Genomic DNA, 18,794 nt, shown 5'->3' on the forward strand with positions numbered 1-18,794 from the left:
CAGCCACACAGTTTCTGGCACTCACAGTATATCCCATCCATTCCTGCGCTCACTGGCCACTGTTTCAACACAGGGTTTCATGTTTGCCCTGGGTTGAAAATATTTACTGGTGACAGGAGAGCAGTTTACCCCTTTTCAGCACCAGGCTGCCTGCTCCTTGGCAGCTACATGCTGGCTGTCTCAGCTCCAGGTCCAGCGGAATCAGCAATGCCTGTGGGGCTGCTGCTGCCTCCTCTGAATTTGTAAGACCTGCAAAAATGTATAGGCAAGACTGAAAGTGCTACTGTGGCAGAACAGGAGAAAGAGTTAGTGGCATTTTCCTGTATTCATTTTCTTTGAAAGACAGGGAACGGTTTTGTTTTACCTGGCAGGTCATCAAAACAGGTTTCGCAGCTCTGCTTCAAGTCTGATACAGACACAAGACAGATGTTGCTATACATTTTTCAGTAATTTTCCTGTCTGAGTCTCTTGGTCTTCCCTCTATGACTCCTGCATAATGCAGGTTGCTTACAGTGGTTGGATGTTTCTCTTTGAATTTCTTCTTGCTTGTTTGCCCTCCCCTTTGTCAGTGACTAAAATCATAATACTTTATCACCAGTCTGGGGACTGCTACACTGATGTATCAGCTGTGTGTTCCCAGGGCTCCACTGCAGGCCCAGGCCTGGTGAGGAAACTCTAACTACTCTGGGTCTTCAGTGAGGTATGTCAGACTCTCCAGACAGCAGCTTTCATAACAGAAAATAAAGGTCTCAGTGTATTGGCATCAGTGAGGTTTCATTTTAGACTATCACCCATTAAGGGTGGTGGTTTTGCGTCATTTAATAAGTGATACTTATTAAATTATGCTTAGAAGTGTGTATCTGAGCTGTTTTGGGAAGGGAAAAGTGACTACGTAGTTGTGAGGTGACAGAGTATCTAAGAGGATGGGTTAGTGGACAATAGAAACTTCCATGAATTAGTCGTCTCTAAAATAACTCAGGTTCACCACAAGCAAAAACAGTTCTTACCTGTCATCTGGGAAGTGCAGCTCAGTTTCTAGCACAGCACAAACTACAAAAACCACAGCTGCCACCCTCTCTTGGTGGGCTCAGCAGTGAGAGACTTGACAGAGAAATTGAATTATTGCCTTGTCTTGGCAATGGTCATTCCAGGTGAGGACTGAAATACGCACATGGATTTGTAGCAAAAAGCCAACAGCCAGTTACATTAGGGCTGGACCCATCCGTAAAGGATGTAGACACTGAAGCATGTAGTTTTGGAAGCTCTGGTGTCTCCAGTGTCTTCTGAACCCTATTTCAGGGTCCAAGACCTTTAGCACCTTAGCAGAGAGCCCTCTGGATGTGCTTACCCTGTCCTGCAATGTGGAGGGAACAAAGGTGCGCCGGGAGGATTTCTGCTTTTAGGCTAAGGGCAATATTACAGTGCTTTATCCCTCCAATGGACCCGTGTTTCTGTATATTAAAGCTAGGCTTCTTTAATTTTATTTCATCCTTGAAGTCAGTCTGCACATTGACACAAACCCTTTGTTGCCTAACCTTTATCTGCTTAATCTCCATTTAGAGAAAACTGCCCCAGCAACATCATCTCCAGATGCACTTTCCTACTGCAGAGGCAGTGCTAGGATATGTCTGAGCAATACCAGTCATCTCCTAGCCTATTTCATCAGCAGCCTTTGTGAGACCTGATCTAGCAAAAGATTTCACTCTGTATTGATTTAACGTATGTACTATTCCTCCTTGACTTCAACAGAATTACTTATATGTTTGCAGGTATGCGCAAGCTTAAGCACTTTGTTAGATTAAATCTCTTTTTGAAAATGACGGATTCTATTAAATAAAGGTACAGTAGGAAATGCTCGCTGCAGTCTATTTAGCAGCGGGAGCCAGAAAAGGCTCAAAGAGTGGGTATGATATAATAGCAAGATAACATGTATAGCCCAAACTGACAAAAGAGACATTAGCGTTTGGATTCTTCTGCTTGTTGGGACCCATTTTGAACATCTTGGTAAGTGTGGATTCTCAGAAATTGAAAGTCAACAACCTTAAGAAACTGGGCTCTTACCAGGCATTCAAATGGAGCATCTTTAACCTCCAGACAATTCTGAAAACTTTTGTATCCCCTCCTTGAAGAGCTCTCCAGATAGCAATTCCATATAACCTGTCTGCCTTGGTCCCTGAAACAGTATTAAACTATTAAATGAAACTTCAGTAGCCACTTTTGGCAGGGGCTCTTTTGCTGTACATATGCAAGAAGGCTTCAGAATATACTAGATGCTGATATGACCTACACTAAAAACTATCCTAACAGTCACTGTTGCAAAATCCCTATATGCAACTAAACATACACATGTAAAAACCTAGAGGAGAAGTGGCAGGATTAACAGCTAGGGCAAAACAGATTCTCTAGGAAGAGCACCTGCACCCAATGAAGTTACACATCTCAGATCTCTGTCAGCAAATCTGCCAAGATAAAATGCTTACACTATATCTAATTAAATCTTACAGTTCTGAATAAACACATAAACATACACAAAGGCATGTTTCAGTGGCAAAGCTTACAATTTTATTAGGATGCACTATTACTGTAGCGTGAGAGCATCTTATATTATCCACAGATTGCAGATGACTGTGAAATCGGCAGATTGGGCACTACCCATTGGCAAACAGTCCAATTCTACCTTTTTTTTTACAGCGCATAGTTAGAAGCTCTTAGTAATATCCTGTTGTATTGCAGGGGCTGCAGAGCTGAGCTTTTGGAGCTGAGAAGTTTCAGACATTTTTCTGCTGGTTTTGAGGAAGATTTTGATGGTTACGTTCATGCTGAGTAGCAGCACAGAGCTGCATATGGTCTCAGCAAGGATAATACGCCAACGCAGGCGATAAGGTATCTCACCCCAGCCCCTTCTTGTGACAAGATGTGGTGTTGTCCAGAGAGGGTAATGAATGTCCACAGAGGGTAATGAACCTGCTTTCACAAACAACAGTAGATATTTGTTGGTGAGTCATACTGTAAAAACCTGCTTTTCTGTTGCTGAGGTCTTAATCCTAGTTTCCTGTTTGTGTGCAATCTCATTATAACTATGTCTCTCCACAGTTAACTTGCTAACAGCTATCAACATCCTTCAGTTGTGATGAACTCCCTTTCTGTGACTTCCCTGTAAGCATCCATTTTTCTCTGGTCTTTTGGCTGCCTTACTCGTGCCCACCTGCTAACATGGTAGGATGCTGCTTCCAGATTGGACCCTTGCTCCAGCAGAGGTTCTGGGAGAAGTTAGGTTTAGGCAGTAGCCTGTTCAACATTGTCTCGCAGGTGAAAAGGTCTTCCCCTGTGCCAGCTTCAAGGAATTTGCAACCTATCTCTCTTTACACTCTGTTTATATTGTAAAACAGTTGCGCTGTTCCTTCAACAGCCAGGGTTGTCTGGGCCAGTTGGCCCTCTTTGTTGCTCAGCTAGAAAAGATTTGAGGTGATTCCTATAAACAGACTGGAGATTCCAAATCCGGGTAATAAGAATGCAGGATTTCAAGTGTTTCCTGTGGCCAGTGTGTACAAAGCACTTGCTCCTATATTCCTGTACCTGTGGAAAGGTCAGAAGAATGGCTTCAGGGCGGTTGCCGCTTGTTGTTTTGAAAACCTTGTGTCTGAGTTAATACTCCATTAATTTGCCTTAGCTTCCAAGGTAACAATGTGAAAAAGGCTTGCATGTGGCAGATTTTTCCAGGAAGGTAACTTTTCCTGCACAAAAAGTAGGCAATTAATAACCAGAAGAATACATTTATTAGCAGAAAAGAAGGTAAAAAATGAATGAGGTCAAAAGACCTTCTGGTGAATAATATCTTGTTACTCACTGGACCATAAAAATCACTTGAGCTATATGACAGTTTGCATTCCTTCTGTGTAAATATCATGCTGGGGATGGCTGGTAATACTTTGGGACCAAACTAAACAGCAGAACCAGAAGTGCCTGTTTACTCTAAGAAAGCAAACATCTTAAGTTGTACAACCTGCCTTAAAACTAGCAATGTGTTACATGCTTGCTCTCATGAAACTAGAGGAAAATATTCACACGTGTAGTTCTTCATTAAAGCGACTCTTCAAAGTATAAGACACAGGCTAAATAAGAATGCTCGTGCACAGAAAGGTCATAAAATATTAGTGCATTCAATAGAAAGTACAAGATGTAGAAAATGCTCTTTTTAATCAAAAAAGCAAAAATTCAATAGTAGAAAAGCTACAACTCTTATTAATTGCCGAAAGGCCAACTGTCCTTGCTAAAACTCATTGACATAGATTGCAATAAATGGCACCATTTGCTACAACTTGCTAATTGGAGTATTTGATGATGACCTTTTTATTTTTTTATTAACAGTGACCAAAGAGGCGCTAGACTGTGAGAGGCTATGTTCACGTACACTTAGATGTCAGAAGGAAGCAAGAGGAAATAAGTTCTGTATAGGAAAGAAACTGGAATGTTGCAGCCTGTTTCTTCAGTAGAGCTTCCATGTGTGGCTGGATAGAAATTTCCTTCCAATTCTCAGTTCAGAAAAAGATGGACTACTTGAAATCCCTCCCCCAGGTGGGAAGTATTTCCCTATGCCGTGCAGGAGAGGTTGATCAATATGATACAGAGAGGGTATAAGAAGGACATTGTTGGAGCGAGTCCAGAAAGGGGCCATGAAAATGAGCAAAGGACTGGAGCACCTCTCCTGTGAAAACAGGCTGAGAGAGCTGGGATTGTTCAGCCTGAAAAAGAGAAGGCTCCAAGAGACCTTATTGCAACTTTTCACTACTTAAAAGGGACTTATAAGAAAGCTGGGACAAACATTTAGGCAAGGTCTGTTGTGATAGGACAAGGGGTAATTGTTTAAACTTTTTAAAAGAAGGTAGATTTAGACTAGATATAAGGAAGAAATTTTTCATTATGAGACTGGTGAGGCCCTGGCATAGGCTGCCCAGAGAATTTGCAGATGCCCTATCCCTAGAAGTGTTCAAGGTTGGATGGGGCTTTGAGCAACCTGGTCTAGTGGAAGATGTCCCTGCTCTTTGCAGGGGGGTTGCACTAGATGACCTTTAAAGGTCTCTTCCAGCCCAAACCATTCTATGATTCTATGATTGTATGAAATAAATCAATCACAAGAGAAAAACACTGCTGTGTCTGCTACGGCACATTTTTATCATGGCTGACTCTCAGAGTGGCCACGTTATGTGTTTGATGGGAGGAAAGAGGAGTCACTACTCCTCCTAAGGAAAGGAAAAGTTGTAGAGAAATGGAGCCTGGAAGAGACGAAATGGGCACAGATGAGGGTGAATGGGAAGAAGGGAACATGTCACTGTAAATGCTTAGGCAAGTTCCTGGGAATGCCTGGAATCTTTATTGCTGGTCAATAAATCTCACAAGAGCTGACAGCTGCAGGGATGTTCAGAGAGCTGGTCTAAGGTATGAAGTGAGGCATAAAAAAGGAGAGTTGTCCAAACTGTCATCTCTGTGCTGCTGCCTTATCATCAGTTCTGACACAAATATCATTGAGTAAAGATTTATGGTGTGCACTCATTTTAGTTCTTTGGATAATTGGATGCTAAATACACACAGAGCTCATCTTCCAGATATTTGAAGTCCTTCCAAATTAGGTAGTTGCTTTTTTATAACTAAAGATTTCAGTAGCCTGCCCAAACATGCATCCCTTCCCCCTCAATGGTGGACTTTAAATACTTTAGCCTTGGTACATCTTTGAACTGTTCCTGGGCAAACTACAGGTGTTCATTTAACTTCCTTGGGGTAGTTTATTAGCTTTTTTTTACACTCAGGCTTAACATGAAGATCAAAGTTATATCCACATCATAAAATTTATTAGATCTGTTACAGACAGCTAATTGGTTTGGTCAAAACCTGTCCAGCCCAGATTGCAATCAGTCACAAAATCTGCAGCAACAGTTACCCTGCCCTCACTGTCCAGATCATCATCATATTGAACTGGATGGAGTCTTGAACTATGTTGAGCTTTCTGCCACCCAGGGATCCAAACTCCTGCCAATAGGAAGCAAGAGCCCATCCACATCAAGGGGTGCTTAGGGGGAAACAAGATCATGGCACACTATGAAATGGGCAGACTGAAGCAAACCCTGTGATTAAAAGAAGAGGGAAAAAGAGAGCTAAAGGGAATGGGAAAAGATAAAGAATGAGACCTTGTTTGCAAACCTAAATGAGATCACACAGTGTTGTCCTGGGGAACAAGCAAAGGGAATGGCAGAGCAAGCCAGTATGGATGAGGGGGCTGATCTGAGTGGGAATAAAGAGCAGCACTATTGGTGAACATCTGAAAGGGTCAGCAGAAAGGCTTAGCCTTGTTGTGACTTTGAGAAGAACACAACTTTCAGAACTCTGCCCAAAAAAGCGCGGTGCTCTGGAGCCAGCCTTTCATGGCATCCTTTCCTGGGTGCTCCCCCTTGCTGAGTGAGGCCGGCAATAAACTGCAGAGGGCTTTGTACTGACTCAGCCTTGTTTGACCAGCAAAGTAGAGCTGGAGCTCAGCACTCCCTTTTGTCCTGAGGTGCTTGTGTAGGCTTCAAGGGGAGCATTTTAGAAATTCAGCAGATAACAGCTGTATAATCACCCCATCAGCTCTAAGACAAGCAAGGATCCCAGGGCTGAGAGGATGCTATTGCAAGCAGATGTCCTATCTAAATCACAGCTCCTTGGATCAGGTGGTCACATATCTCTATGGGAAAGCCATGATTGCTTTGACAAAATGTGGATTCAGAAAATAATCACCCTCTTCTCATTATCTGTGATATTTCTTTCATGCTTTTCTCCATTTGCTTATTGAATCATTTCAAATGCGTCCTTGTTTCTTTGCCCCTGGCCCTTCCTTTTCTGTCTCCAAATCATTTTTCAGGCATTTGAAAGCTTTCCCTCCTCCTCTCTTATTTTATCATCAATTAGATTTTTTCTCTGAGAAATCTGAGTCTGAGAGCCCCAGCAGGAGTCAGTTGGCACAGCCTTATCGGTGACACTGGAGCTCTGCTGATTCTTCCAGACAAGGATCTGGCTCAAAGATTTTAGAAGTGCCTGCCTTGCTAATGCTGCCACTTTACAGGGCCCTTGCTGTGCAAAGTGATATCTTCAGAGGCCTTTTGAGATGCTAGTTCATACAGGCAGTACTGACAACCCAAAGAGACAAGGCAAGAAGGTTTTTAACACCACAAGATGACACAGCTGTAGGTGTCTGTATGCAGGTTTCTGGTCAAGTAGAAGGAGGAGACCAAATTCCGTAGATCTCACCCTGCTGAGTTTTGATCTGCCTCAAACTGGTCTCTGATGGCTGTGAGGGTATTGCTTTCTGCCTTCAGCTACAAACTGGAGTTCAATTGCATTGCACTGGGTGAAAAATCTTGACCCACATATTAATCATCTGAATAAACACATGAAGTCATTGTCAGAGGCATGTGAGTAATCTTCAAGGAGCAATGTAAATATATGGAATAAAGTCTACTTTTCTGTTTGCTCATTGTCCTCTGGTATCTTCTTGCAGTCCTCTAAGAGATGGGAGATTTCTCAAACCTATTCATTTTGAAGCTTTCTTTCCTTGGAGATCAGCTAGAGAAATATCTCTGGGAATATGCACAATTTGTTGCTCATAAGTCACGCTCTCTTGCTTAGTCATATCCCTGCTTCTCTGTTCCCGGCTGGAAGCATTATGTAACATCTGTGCTCTACACAAGGGTGGTAGCAGGCCAGGCTTCACATATACATGTACATATACATCTTTTCATATACACATATGTATGTGTGTGTATTCCTAAATATTTATAGAGATAAATCAGTCTTAATCATGTAGTTTCTGCTTCCAGCAGTGTGTTTCTCAAACCTATGGGGAGACTATTGCAGATCAAATGCTCTGGAAATGTGAGCCTGCACAAGGTAGAGCAAAAGAAAATCTCTCACATTAGTAGTCCAAACCACTCTGGCATTATTCTTATTCTTCTGGCAGAGTACGTAAAGTAAATGCATCCTCAGAGCCCAGCACTGAGAATCAGTGTGCGGTGCAAGAAACAACTAACTCCTGCCTTGCAACGGCCTTGGGGCCTCCTGTCCAATCCCCAGCTCCACTCAGGGCAAGCCAAATGCTTCTGCAACCATTCTAGGCAGGCTGGAGTTAAATGAGACTAAAAGTATATGTAGAAGTCACTGTAATTTTAAGGAAACCATGGCAGCTACCTGGACAGAACACATAGAAGTGCCAGAAAGTATACAGCACCTGGCTACAGCTCTGAGGCCAAATTGTAGAATTATTTTCCCTTTTAAAATAAAAGAAACATTACCGCCCACATGTCCTTCTATGCCGGCCATGTCCAGGCCGTGTTGCTTACCCAGATAATTAAGCCAGAGCACGGTTCATTAAGAAGGCAGAATTGCTTCCTTTTTCTAGAGCTAAGTACAAGCACCCAGTTGAAAACACCACAATTTCCTATGCACAAGGTGAAAAATAAATACACACGAGAAAAGAAACTAAGAATAGAGATAAATAAACTGGAAAATGGGGGGTCTACCTTGTTAGTCAGATTCAATGGCTTTTACCACCCCTGCTCATATACATGCAGTAACACAGTGCCCCCTACACTTCAGCACAGATTTATTTCAGAATTAGCTGTGTGCAAGTGACACCAAAGCAGCACTATCATTTGCCAGAACAACTGGTTTTCCCCTAGAGGTTTCAGATCCAAAAGCTGAGATCTGACAGATTTTTCATGGTGTGATTGCAGACATGTAAACTGGAGGCAGCCAATTTCATTTTGCTCACCAGCTTAAGAAATGTAAATCTGGGGCTCTGAAATATTCTAATTACTTCTCCCCCAATGGATCTTTGTGGCTTGAATAACACTAAAATTGCATGACATTCCACCCCCAGAAAATACATAATTCATATTTGCAATCCAGCATCTGTATCAGCTTTGTTCAACTTCCAGGGAGAACATTAATTTCAGAATGAGGGAATCCCTTATTTCTTTATAGGGCTAAAGATGTAAATTTCCATGTCGACTGCAATTTTCATGTTATTCACTTACAAAGAAGCAAGGACTATGCTGGTGGCATGTGCTGCACCAAGCTGGTGGTTTATGTGTGCTATAGGAAATATGTTCTGCTCGATAAATGTCATGTTGGCATCTCAGACTCATTGTGGTGTGGCCTTCACTGCTGCTGAAACCGACGTGGTGGCACTGAGACAGGTGAGTGCAGCAGGGAGGCAGTTCACTGGGTGTCTGCTGGGTGGGTGACTTGGGCACCAGTGGGAATGCGATGGCATTTACGTTTGTTATGTTAATTACATTGGAGAATAAGAAGACATTCCCAATTGCTACATTTTGATCAGTGCAAACTAAAAGATCTCTCTAAACTGCTTTGGTTTTACAACAGTCAGCTCCCAACTTAGAAGCAGAGATAACTCTGGGGCCTGCAACAGGCACTGCATTTTCTGGCAGACAAAGATCTGGAGTTTTCCATAAATGCACAAAAGGAAGCTGGGAATTAGGCAGAATGCTCTAATAACTGGTGTGAAGTGTGCTCAAGATGGAGACGTGATAAAACCCTGTTTGTTCATATCACTTTTGTGCAGCATCCTCACTTTAACTTTGTATTTATTGTATTCCTTTGAAATGTAGCTGCTTTGTAAGTATAATTAAGAACGGGTGCCCTGCACTTTGCAAACATGGGGATGCTGCCATGGCAACGGCAGGGGAATGCAGAGGAGCAGCTCTCCCTGATTAATATAATTACATAGCAAGCATGTATAATGCCTTTAAATACAGTTTACTTTTGCATGAAGGAGGCATAAAATGAATATTATAAATTCTATGTGTGTTAACATTCCAGAAATGCTCTTTGTACATGTTGCAAGATCATCATTTGTTGCAGATTACACACGTCATGAGGGACCTACTATTGTATGGCAATTAGGTTGGTGGTGAGGGATTAGGGTTTTGGCTTCTCTCAAGCTCAGAGAGAGGTTGTTCTCGACTTGGTTTATTTCTGTTACATCCAGGATTATATTTCAAAGTAAGGTTTTGTAAATGCAGTTGATTTTACTGCTTTAGGGTTAAAAGCTTCAAGTCCTTATATATATGACCAACTTTATTGAAATTTGGAGTCCTATTCAGGTTAAAGGATAATTTTCAGGTGAATAAAATTCCCTATATGCCTAAATACTGGTTGTGTCAAGCCTCAGGCAAATAGGTGTGCACGTGCAGCTCCACTGAGTAACTGATGGTCACAAGCATTAATCCTGGTCCTGCATTCCTCAAGCATTAACTCTCAATGCCCTCTTCTTTCCAGGGAAGTATTTTCAGCATGGAGAGAACAAAGAGCTGAAACCCAAGAGCCTGTGGATGTTATGTGGCGGGGCAGGGTGGTGACCCCTGTCTCGGTCCCTGTGTTTGAATGGCTGGTCTGATACCATTTCAGCCAGCTCAGTCAGAAGCCTTCAATGAAGGAATGGAAAGAGAGTTCTGTGGGAAGGGAAAGCATAATTTTTCCTTTCAGTTCATGCCTTGGACCTGAAATTATATACAGTGTGGTGAGGATTGTAGGAAGCTATGTAATACGTAGCTAATAAAGGTGGAAAAATGGAAGAAAACTTTGGGGCTAAGGAACCTTTCATGAGGCTAAGAGGCAGGAAAGCTTGGCATAAGTCTTGCCAGATATCGTTCTGTCTCACAAGAAATACGAGCTCCCTTTTGGAGCTGAAGATCATCAAAATAATGCCACTGCCACTGTGAAGCTCTGCACATGTATTACAGTATAGATTTTTTGGAAACTGAACAGCAGCTTACAAATCACAGATAATAGTTTCACAGATAAAGAGAGGGCACCCATCTAGAAATGGAAATCTTGGGATATAGAGAACAATCTTCTGTGGATTGAGGAAATTATACCAGGTTGAGCTGCAGTAGCTAAGGAATGGTGTTCCCCCATGAATTGTGTGATACATTTCAAAAGGCTCAAGAATGATGTTCTCCCATGAATTGTATCATGCATTATGAATGGTCTGTGCATCTGCAATAACACAGTTTCCTCTGTCAGCACAAAGACATAGAAAACTACTGTTTTGTGGTTACCATATGTGCTATTGCTTTGAGTATTTAAATTTAAAAGCCTATCAATACAAATTATTACAGACATCCCAAGGTCCTGTTCCCCACAGCTCCTTGCCTGATTCTTCTTTGACTATATATATTTACATAGGCTGTTGCCATTTGTATAAGTCTTCCCAACACTACTGTTTAATCAGGAGAGCCTGGCACTTCATATTGTGGATTATGGAGATTGGTTAGAGGATGCTGATTTTGCCAAGATGAAGAATTTGCTGAAAAACTAGGTTGTGACAACACACATTTTGCTGGAAGAGTGTGAGTTTTAGTATTGAAGATCTTCAGCATTAGAATTTGAGAAAATAGTTCACATTTTCATTTTAAATTGTGGCAAAATTCTCTTACACTAAATTTTAATTTGTCTCACACTGGAGAATGTGTAAATAAAAGTAAATTAAAAGGAAAAACTCTACTTGAAGTCTAGTTATTTCACTAAGACAAAAAATATAGAAAATAAATATAGAAAAATAAATATTAAAAATGGTTCTGAAGTTTTAATCAATTTTGAAAGAAATGGAAACTTTTACATTAAAACTTATTTGCATAACAGGCTTGCCTTTTCTTAATGCTGCTGTTTACTTGCACATTTTCCATTTGTTCATTATAATCTCTCTTAAGTGGACAGTTCGTTGTAGCCTCCCATTAAGAACTCTTCTGCATGAACATATCTGCCAACAAAATCCAAGAAATAATCAGGAAGTGACTTCTGTGAAAGCTCAGCAGTGTTCTTAATTGCCGAATACTAGAGCATCTAATGTCTGGGAACAGAAGGACTTTCCTAAAAACTGAAGAGAAAGCTGACTTGTGAGCTTGTATCTCTCATAATGACTCAGAACCAGACTCCTGACTAAGAGAATTTCATTGTTCATTCCACAGAATATTGTTAAATTACAAATTAGCAAAAGTGCTAGTCTGTACTCTCAGGCTGACATATGAATATGCATTATTCATTGCATTCTCATTATTTCCTTTCCCTTTATAAAAAAAGAAATGAAAGACTAAAGAATTCAGTGCGAGGTGAGCTGAAACTATTGATGCAATCAATTTTAAGCCATATGTTGATTTTTATGTATTTAACACCCGCTTTTCCCCTTTCCATTCTCCCTTTTTCCATTCTATCTTATCATCTGTTCCATCTATGTTTGCAGCCCTAAAAAGGGCACACAAACTTTCTGGAGCATAGGCAATTTTTTGCTTGCCCTTTTTTGTTTAAGTGTTTAGAGCAATGGCAGACTAAACTCTTACTGCAGCCTCCAGGTATTACAGTAATATAATTATTAAGAATACCCAAATCTCTTTTAATAAGAATTGCCATCATCCCGATTCACCTATAAATCAGATTTTAACACTTAGAGACAACATTATGTTTTGTTGGGTTTCGGTTTTTTTTAAGCACTTTTAATAATGCGTCCGGTTACGAAGTTTACATTACAGACTTCTAATTTTTAACTTTTGCACACACATGAGTAATAATCCATTAGATTTCTCCCCTTTTTGCTCCTCCTGGTAGTGGAGTTCTCCACTTGCTAATTCACTGCATCACAGGAACTTTCTGAATTTTGCTTTTTAATTTTATAGTATCTGAATAACAAAACAAGTGTAAGACAAGTAGAAGACATTAGATTTTGAAAAAGATATTTTCTCACCTTCTCAAAAGCCCCAAAGGAATGAATGACTGAATGTGTATCAAATGCTTATTACTTACCTGGCAATACAGACCAGGTAGTTGGGATCAAGGCTAAATGCTTAATTATATATTTTGCTTTGAAGGCTATACACACAGTCATAATTTTTCATGACACAGTACAGAAAGTGTTTTAGCTGCAAATGTCAAGGCAATGAAAGTTAAAAAAAGTTATGCTTTTTCCACTTTGGATTTTCTCTAAGCAGGTTGGTTTGCATACTGAATTAAAAGTTGAGCTCAAAACTACGCAGTACGATTATAAACTCTCCCTCCGAGGGCTGCTTTTACAACTCATTCTGTAGCAGCTCTGAAAATGAAGAGTTCAACTCATGATAAACCTCTCGTTTCCTTAATTTAAAGACCCCGCACAATTAAACAAGACCAAAACAGACCGCATGCCTGTATGATTGTCTCCCATACATTGGAACTGGTTAAAGAAAGCAGCCTCTGACTTGCAAACAGGTTCCCTCTAACAGCTGAACGAAACAGGGGTAGGTCATGTTTGGACTTCAATACCCCCATGCCCTGCTCAACATGTCATTCCTTCTGAGCAGCCTAATTCCCTGGGGACACTGGTACATGAGGAGCAAGCTGGGATGGAGCAAACACCTTTCACCTTGGGAGATATTCATGATACAATCAACACACACACTGGAGTTCACAATTATAAAAAAAGGCTGTGAGAATTTTTACCATAGGATGAGGTCTTGCCCATAATAATGAAACTTTGTCATATGATTGGCTTGGCTGAAAAGCAACGTCTTGCAGGTTATTTATGCTTTCTGAGCATCAGTGCAAGGCTGAGGCTACAGTATTGAAACTAATATCAGCCTCACCACTGACTTCCGCGCGTAAAATTGGATTTCTGACTTCCATCCTCTTTTCTTGCTACTATTTTGAATCTCTCCACCCATGAAATCTCTAAAATTTCAAGGATGTAGTGAACACATAAAATGCCTATATGGTTCTGTCTACTAGATCAGTAGTCATTACACAAATAAGTTAGGAAACTTCGATTTCTCTCATGTATCAATGAAGATGTACTAATTTTGTCTTCATGACTTTGCAATGCAAAGGAGCACATGCCCACATTCTGAGATTTCCTTGCTGATCCTTGATAATCTATTTTCTGAGTGTGCATGTGCTTTGTTGACACAGACTCACCAGACAAACTCACAGTATTTCAGGGTATAAGGGAAAGCTTCCAGCATGCTCCACTGGGCAGAATAAACACCAGCGCTTCTTGAAACCCTTCTGTATCCTGTATTCACTGTCTTCAGCAGATTCTTAATCATAAAATAGCAATTGTGGAGGACAGTTTTCCTCCATGAAGCAAATTAAGTGTTGATTGAAGAGGTTAATGTTGGCAAGTATTCTGCTGCTAGAACTGCCTGATTTATTAATCTGAAACAAATGACCTCATGAGCATGTCATTGAAAAGATGTGTTCATGTGAAGACTTAGATTTGCATTAATTTATTTTCTGTGTGGAATTGATTAGCCAAAGTGAATCAGTTTGAGGGTACTTGTTTGCATCTGTTCACTTCAAATATTTATTTATTTTCTAATTAAGAGAAAGAAATCTTTTAATCAGTAATTTTATAAACAACAAGATATCTTCTCTTTTTCATATACTTCACATTCATAATTTGGAATTTCAAGTCAGTGGCAAAGATGGGAAGGAGGAAGGAAGGGTCCCAGAAGCACATTTTTCTTGTGAACTGTCTCAGTTTGCCTTTAGCCCAACCCCTGCTGACTGATAGTGCTCTGTAGTAGTTCAGGATAGGAAATAATGCAGAATTCCATGTTATGTGGAGCCACCTGAGCCAACGCCATGGGAATATTTAGAATTCAGGCTAAAATCCTTACACCAGGCAGCAGAGCATATTCTGTGGGCTCAGCCTGGAAACACAGGTATATATAAGCTTGTTTAGGAGATACCTAAGTATCTGTTAAGAAGAAAATCTGCCACAATATGTCTATTTATTTCCTTTGAATCATCAAAGCACAGCCAAGGAACAATTACGTTGTTGTGCTGGTTTTGGCTGGGGTAGAGTTATTTTTCTTCATATTAGCTGGTATGTGGCTATGTTTTGGATTTGTGCTGAAAACTTTTCATAATAAAAAGATGTTTTCACCTGGCTGCAGATGGGAATAAGCGAACAACTTCCATTTTTTTTTCTTTTGCTTGCATGTACAGCTTTTGCTTTACCTATTAAACTGTCTTTATCTGAACTTATGAGTTTTCACAGTTTTACTTTTCTGATTCTCTCCCCCATCCCAACACGGAGGGTGTGAGCAAGAGGCTGTGTGGAGCTTCGTTGCCAGCTGGACTTAAAACACGAGAGTTGGAAAAACCTATTTGTACTGTAACTTCAAAGAAGCAGAAGTACTGCCCAGCAAAACGTAAGGGGTGATTGTCCAAAGCAAAGATAGGTTTACATGATGGGCACTGACTGATGTTGGTGTTCAGAGGACTATCCCTCTGAGCTCCACCCTTTGTGCTGGGCTTCACTTCTGTAAATTACAAAAGCTCCATTGCACCAGATCAGTTGTGGTAAAGATTTGCATCTGGCTGGAGCTCTGTACAACTGTGGTGTTTTTTTCAATTTTTCTCTGAATGCTCTTTTTTGTTTGAAATGCCGAAGATAATAGATGTTGGAGTGCAATTGTCTAACTTCCTGCCAAATTAGTGTTTATTGACAGAAATGTCTTTTGTTGGTGTGTCACAGAAAGTTACATAGCATAGTTCACCGTGGAGATACAGCTAACCTGTTTTAGCATTAAGCACTTCTAGGATTTGCAAGCAACAGGACTTCTTTTTAGACAGTGGGTTCCAAGACCTTGTTTTACTTCTGGGGTCTTAGACTCTTAAGAGGATATGGAGTTTGTCTCCTCCCACATCCCACATTTTGCCTGACATGGAAAATAATAGAAGGGGCTTAATCTCTATTTTTTTCTGAAACATCCAAAGCTAAAATCTGCTTAGGATGATGTGGATGACAGTTTCCAGAACTTACCTCTGGTGTCAGTAAACACATGCTAACGAAGCCAGTCTATTTCCCGTGCTCAAAAAATTCCAACAGAAAATCAATTAAAGAATCTTCCTATTTCCTCACTAGAAGTTACATTAGGGTGTACTGGCAGCAATGTGAAGAAAGGGGATTCCCAGTTTTGATTTGACACTTATTTATTAGGGTTTTTTGAGCAACAGATGTAAGACAGATGGAATAAGGTAGCTGCATACCAAAATAAATAGAAGGTATTACAGTAGCATATTTATGCATGTGTGCTAAGCTTTGACCCTTTGTTCTGACAGTCAGCATTTAGCAAAACCCCCAGTGTGTATTTAAATGAAAATATAAAATAGGTAGTTTTGTAACAAAAACTTTGATGTTGGCATACGTAACAACCGGAGATATCGTCATGCAGATTTCCCCAATTATAACTAATACTTCACTTGCCCTAACTTAATGAGAAATTATTGATCTCTTGTATAAAGCCCTTAATTAGGTTCTTCTCTGTGGGTGTGTAATAAAGTTGGAGCCCGGCACATAAGAACCTTTTAATGCATTACTGAACTGCCTTTCTTCAGGAAGGAGAGTGTTACAGATTACTGGGCTTCTTAAACTGAAAGCCAGTTTATCTTATGAATTATTTGTTTCACAGTGGCAATTAAAGGATTATATGACTATCTGAGTCTCACTTGTACCAGGAATTGGACAGAGACTTAAAGGAAGGTGGTTCACATCTTGAGGAGCTGTTTGTTACACTAAATTCAGAGGACAAGGCACAAAGAGATAGATAGTTTGGAAAGAGGGATAAATAGGATCATAGCATGATCATACTATAGGATGGTACCCGAAAGCAGCTGCAGCTCAATGGTCATTGAACCTAAGTCTGTCCTTACAAACGTGCATGCACACTTTGTTACAAATCAGGGAGCTGGCAAAACTTTACATGGCTCTTATAGCTTTAAGTTCTTTAATAATTACCACAGTCACCAATATAAATTCAACAAAATGGAGTGAGATTTGGTCCTTTTTAAGGCAGTGGGAATTTTGCCACTGATTACCATGGACCTTCAGATTTTACCTTTCCAGTTTTTGCAAAGTGGGAGAAGGATGTTCTGCTGCTTTAACTACACAAGAAAGTTGTGTTTATACATGAAATGTACAATCACCTGACCAGTAAAAAGGGCTGAGTGCTCATGTGTTCTGTCTAATCAAAACTGATTTGAAACAATTCTGCCTGTTATTAAAACCTGTAATTCCTTTCTACAGACATGCAGGCACTAGTCATCTAGTATACAATCTTTTGGTCAGTTTTCTTTAAAAGTTGAAGCTAATAATTAATAAGTATGAAAAACCCATCTGGTCACAGCCTTAGATTTCATTAGAGCACAAAAATGGACTTAACAAGCCCACAAAAGTGCACTTAAGTGATTAGACACTTTAACTTCGATATCTTAGTATGCCTCATACTTCTTAAATTGATTTTTTTCTGTCTATTTATGATACTGTCTTCATATTTATGACTTTATATTTGTAGCTACTTTGGTCATTTGGTCTGTCAAACTTTGTTCCACAGTTTTTGCTAACTGTGGCCTCAGCATAGTGAGATTTCTGATCATCTTTGGGTGAATCTCAACTCTAGGTGCCCCCACGGGGCTCTGTGTCAGTGGAAACTTTCCAGGAATATATGGAAGACCTAGGCCTTAAAATTTTGGGCTGACCTGTATTTGCTTGTAGTTAAGATCATATAGTGTGATCAACTTCAACGGGTACTGCATCAAGTGTCCTTTGCGAGAACTGTTATACTAGCAGGCAAGTCTATTTTAACCATCTGTATTTCTCCCCAGACAAAAACTTTTAATGAAATCGCTTTTCTCTTCTAACTTGGTAACAGTCAAGTAACAGTTTTTCTGGTTGCTTTCTAAATTAATGTGGAAGAACATTTGTCACTCCCTTCTCCTAATGTCAAGAGGGCTTTTGAGAAGGAGCAAAATGAAAAAACAAAGCAAACCAAAACAAAAGAACCCAAAACAAACAAGCAAACAAACCAACCCACAAAAAACACCCCCCCAAACAAAACAAAACAAAACAACCCACCCCCCCCAAAAAAACCCCCAAACTTGGACAGGAAAATGGAGGAACATCTAACTGTTCATCTAACAGAGGGAAATTGGGATCAATGGAAAAGAAACATGTGGATTGCACTTTTGATATTAATGTAATCATGGCTGTTAAATGTGCATTCCTGGAAAATAAAAAACCTTCTTATGCACAAAGGTTGATAAAATGAAAATAAATTATCCTGGCACCAAAACATTTCTTTCCATCTTTTTTTTCCTTGCTGTTGCCTTTGATGTTGTCTGTATTTTAATAGCTATTTGCCTAGGATTTTGGTTTTTGTTTCCTGGGTTCAATCCAAATCCTGTTGGGTGCGCTTAAAGAATATCACCATTCTGCAGCTAGTTGTATCTGATGCAGAGACTGAAATGGTTATTCATGCTTTTGTTACCTCAAGATTAGACTATTCAAACTTCTTGCTGGTTGGTTTCCCTGATAATGCCTTCTATGAACTCCTACTGTTAGAAAATGTGTTTGCTGAAGTGATGCACTGCCTGCAAAGTCACTGCAGTAGCTATTGATTAACCGCTCCATTTATTAAGTTTAGATTATTTCATGAAGCTACAAAAAACCACAAACAGGAGCAGCATACCGTGTGCCTAAAGATTTTAACTTGTCAGTACAGGGACAGAGTGGTTTTTGCCTGCTTCAGCAATACTTGCAGCTAAGAATTGTCTCTGTGGTCTTCAGTGGGATGCTATGGACTGAGGTCATTAACAAGAAACATGGCAGATCTGTCCCATAGCAAGGTCAATCTGTCAGCTGTCACAGAGGTAGCTTTAATGAATTATTTAAAGCACTAATTTTAATAGTGTTACATACTCATTCCAGCTGTTGT

Source organism: Strigops habroptila, chromosome 2, assembly GCF_004027225.2.
Source record: "Strigops habroptila isolate Jane chromosome 2, bStrHab1.2.pri, whole genome shotgun sequence".
NCBI classification, from domain to species: domain Eukaryota; kingdom Metazoa; phylum Chordata; class Aves; order Psittaciformes; family Psittacidae; genus Strigops; species Strigops habroptila.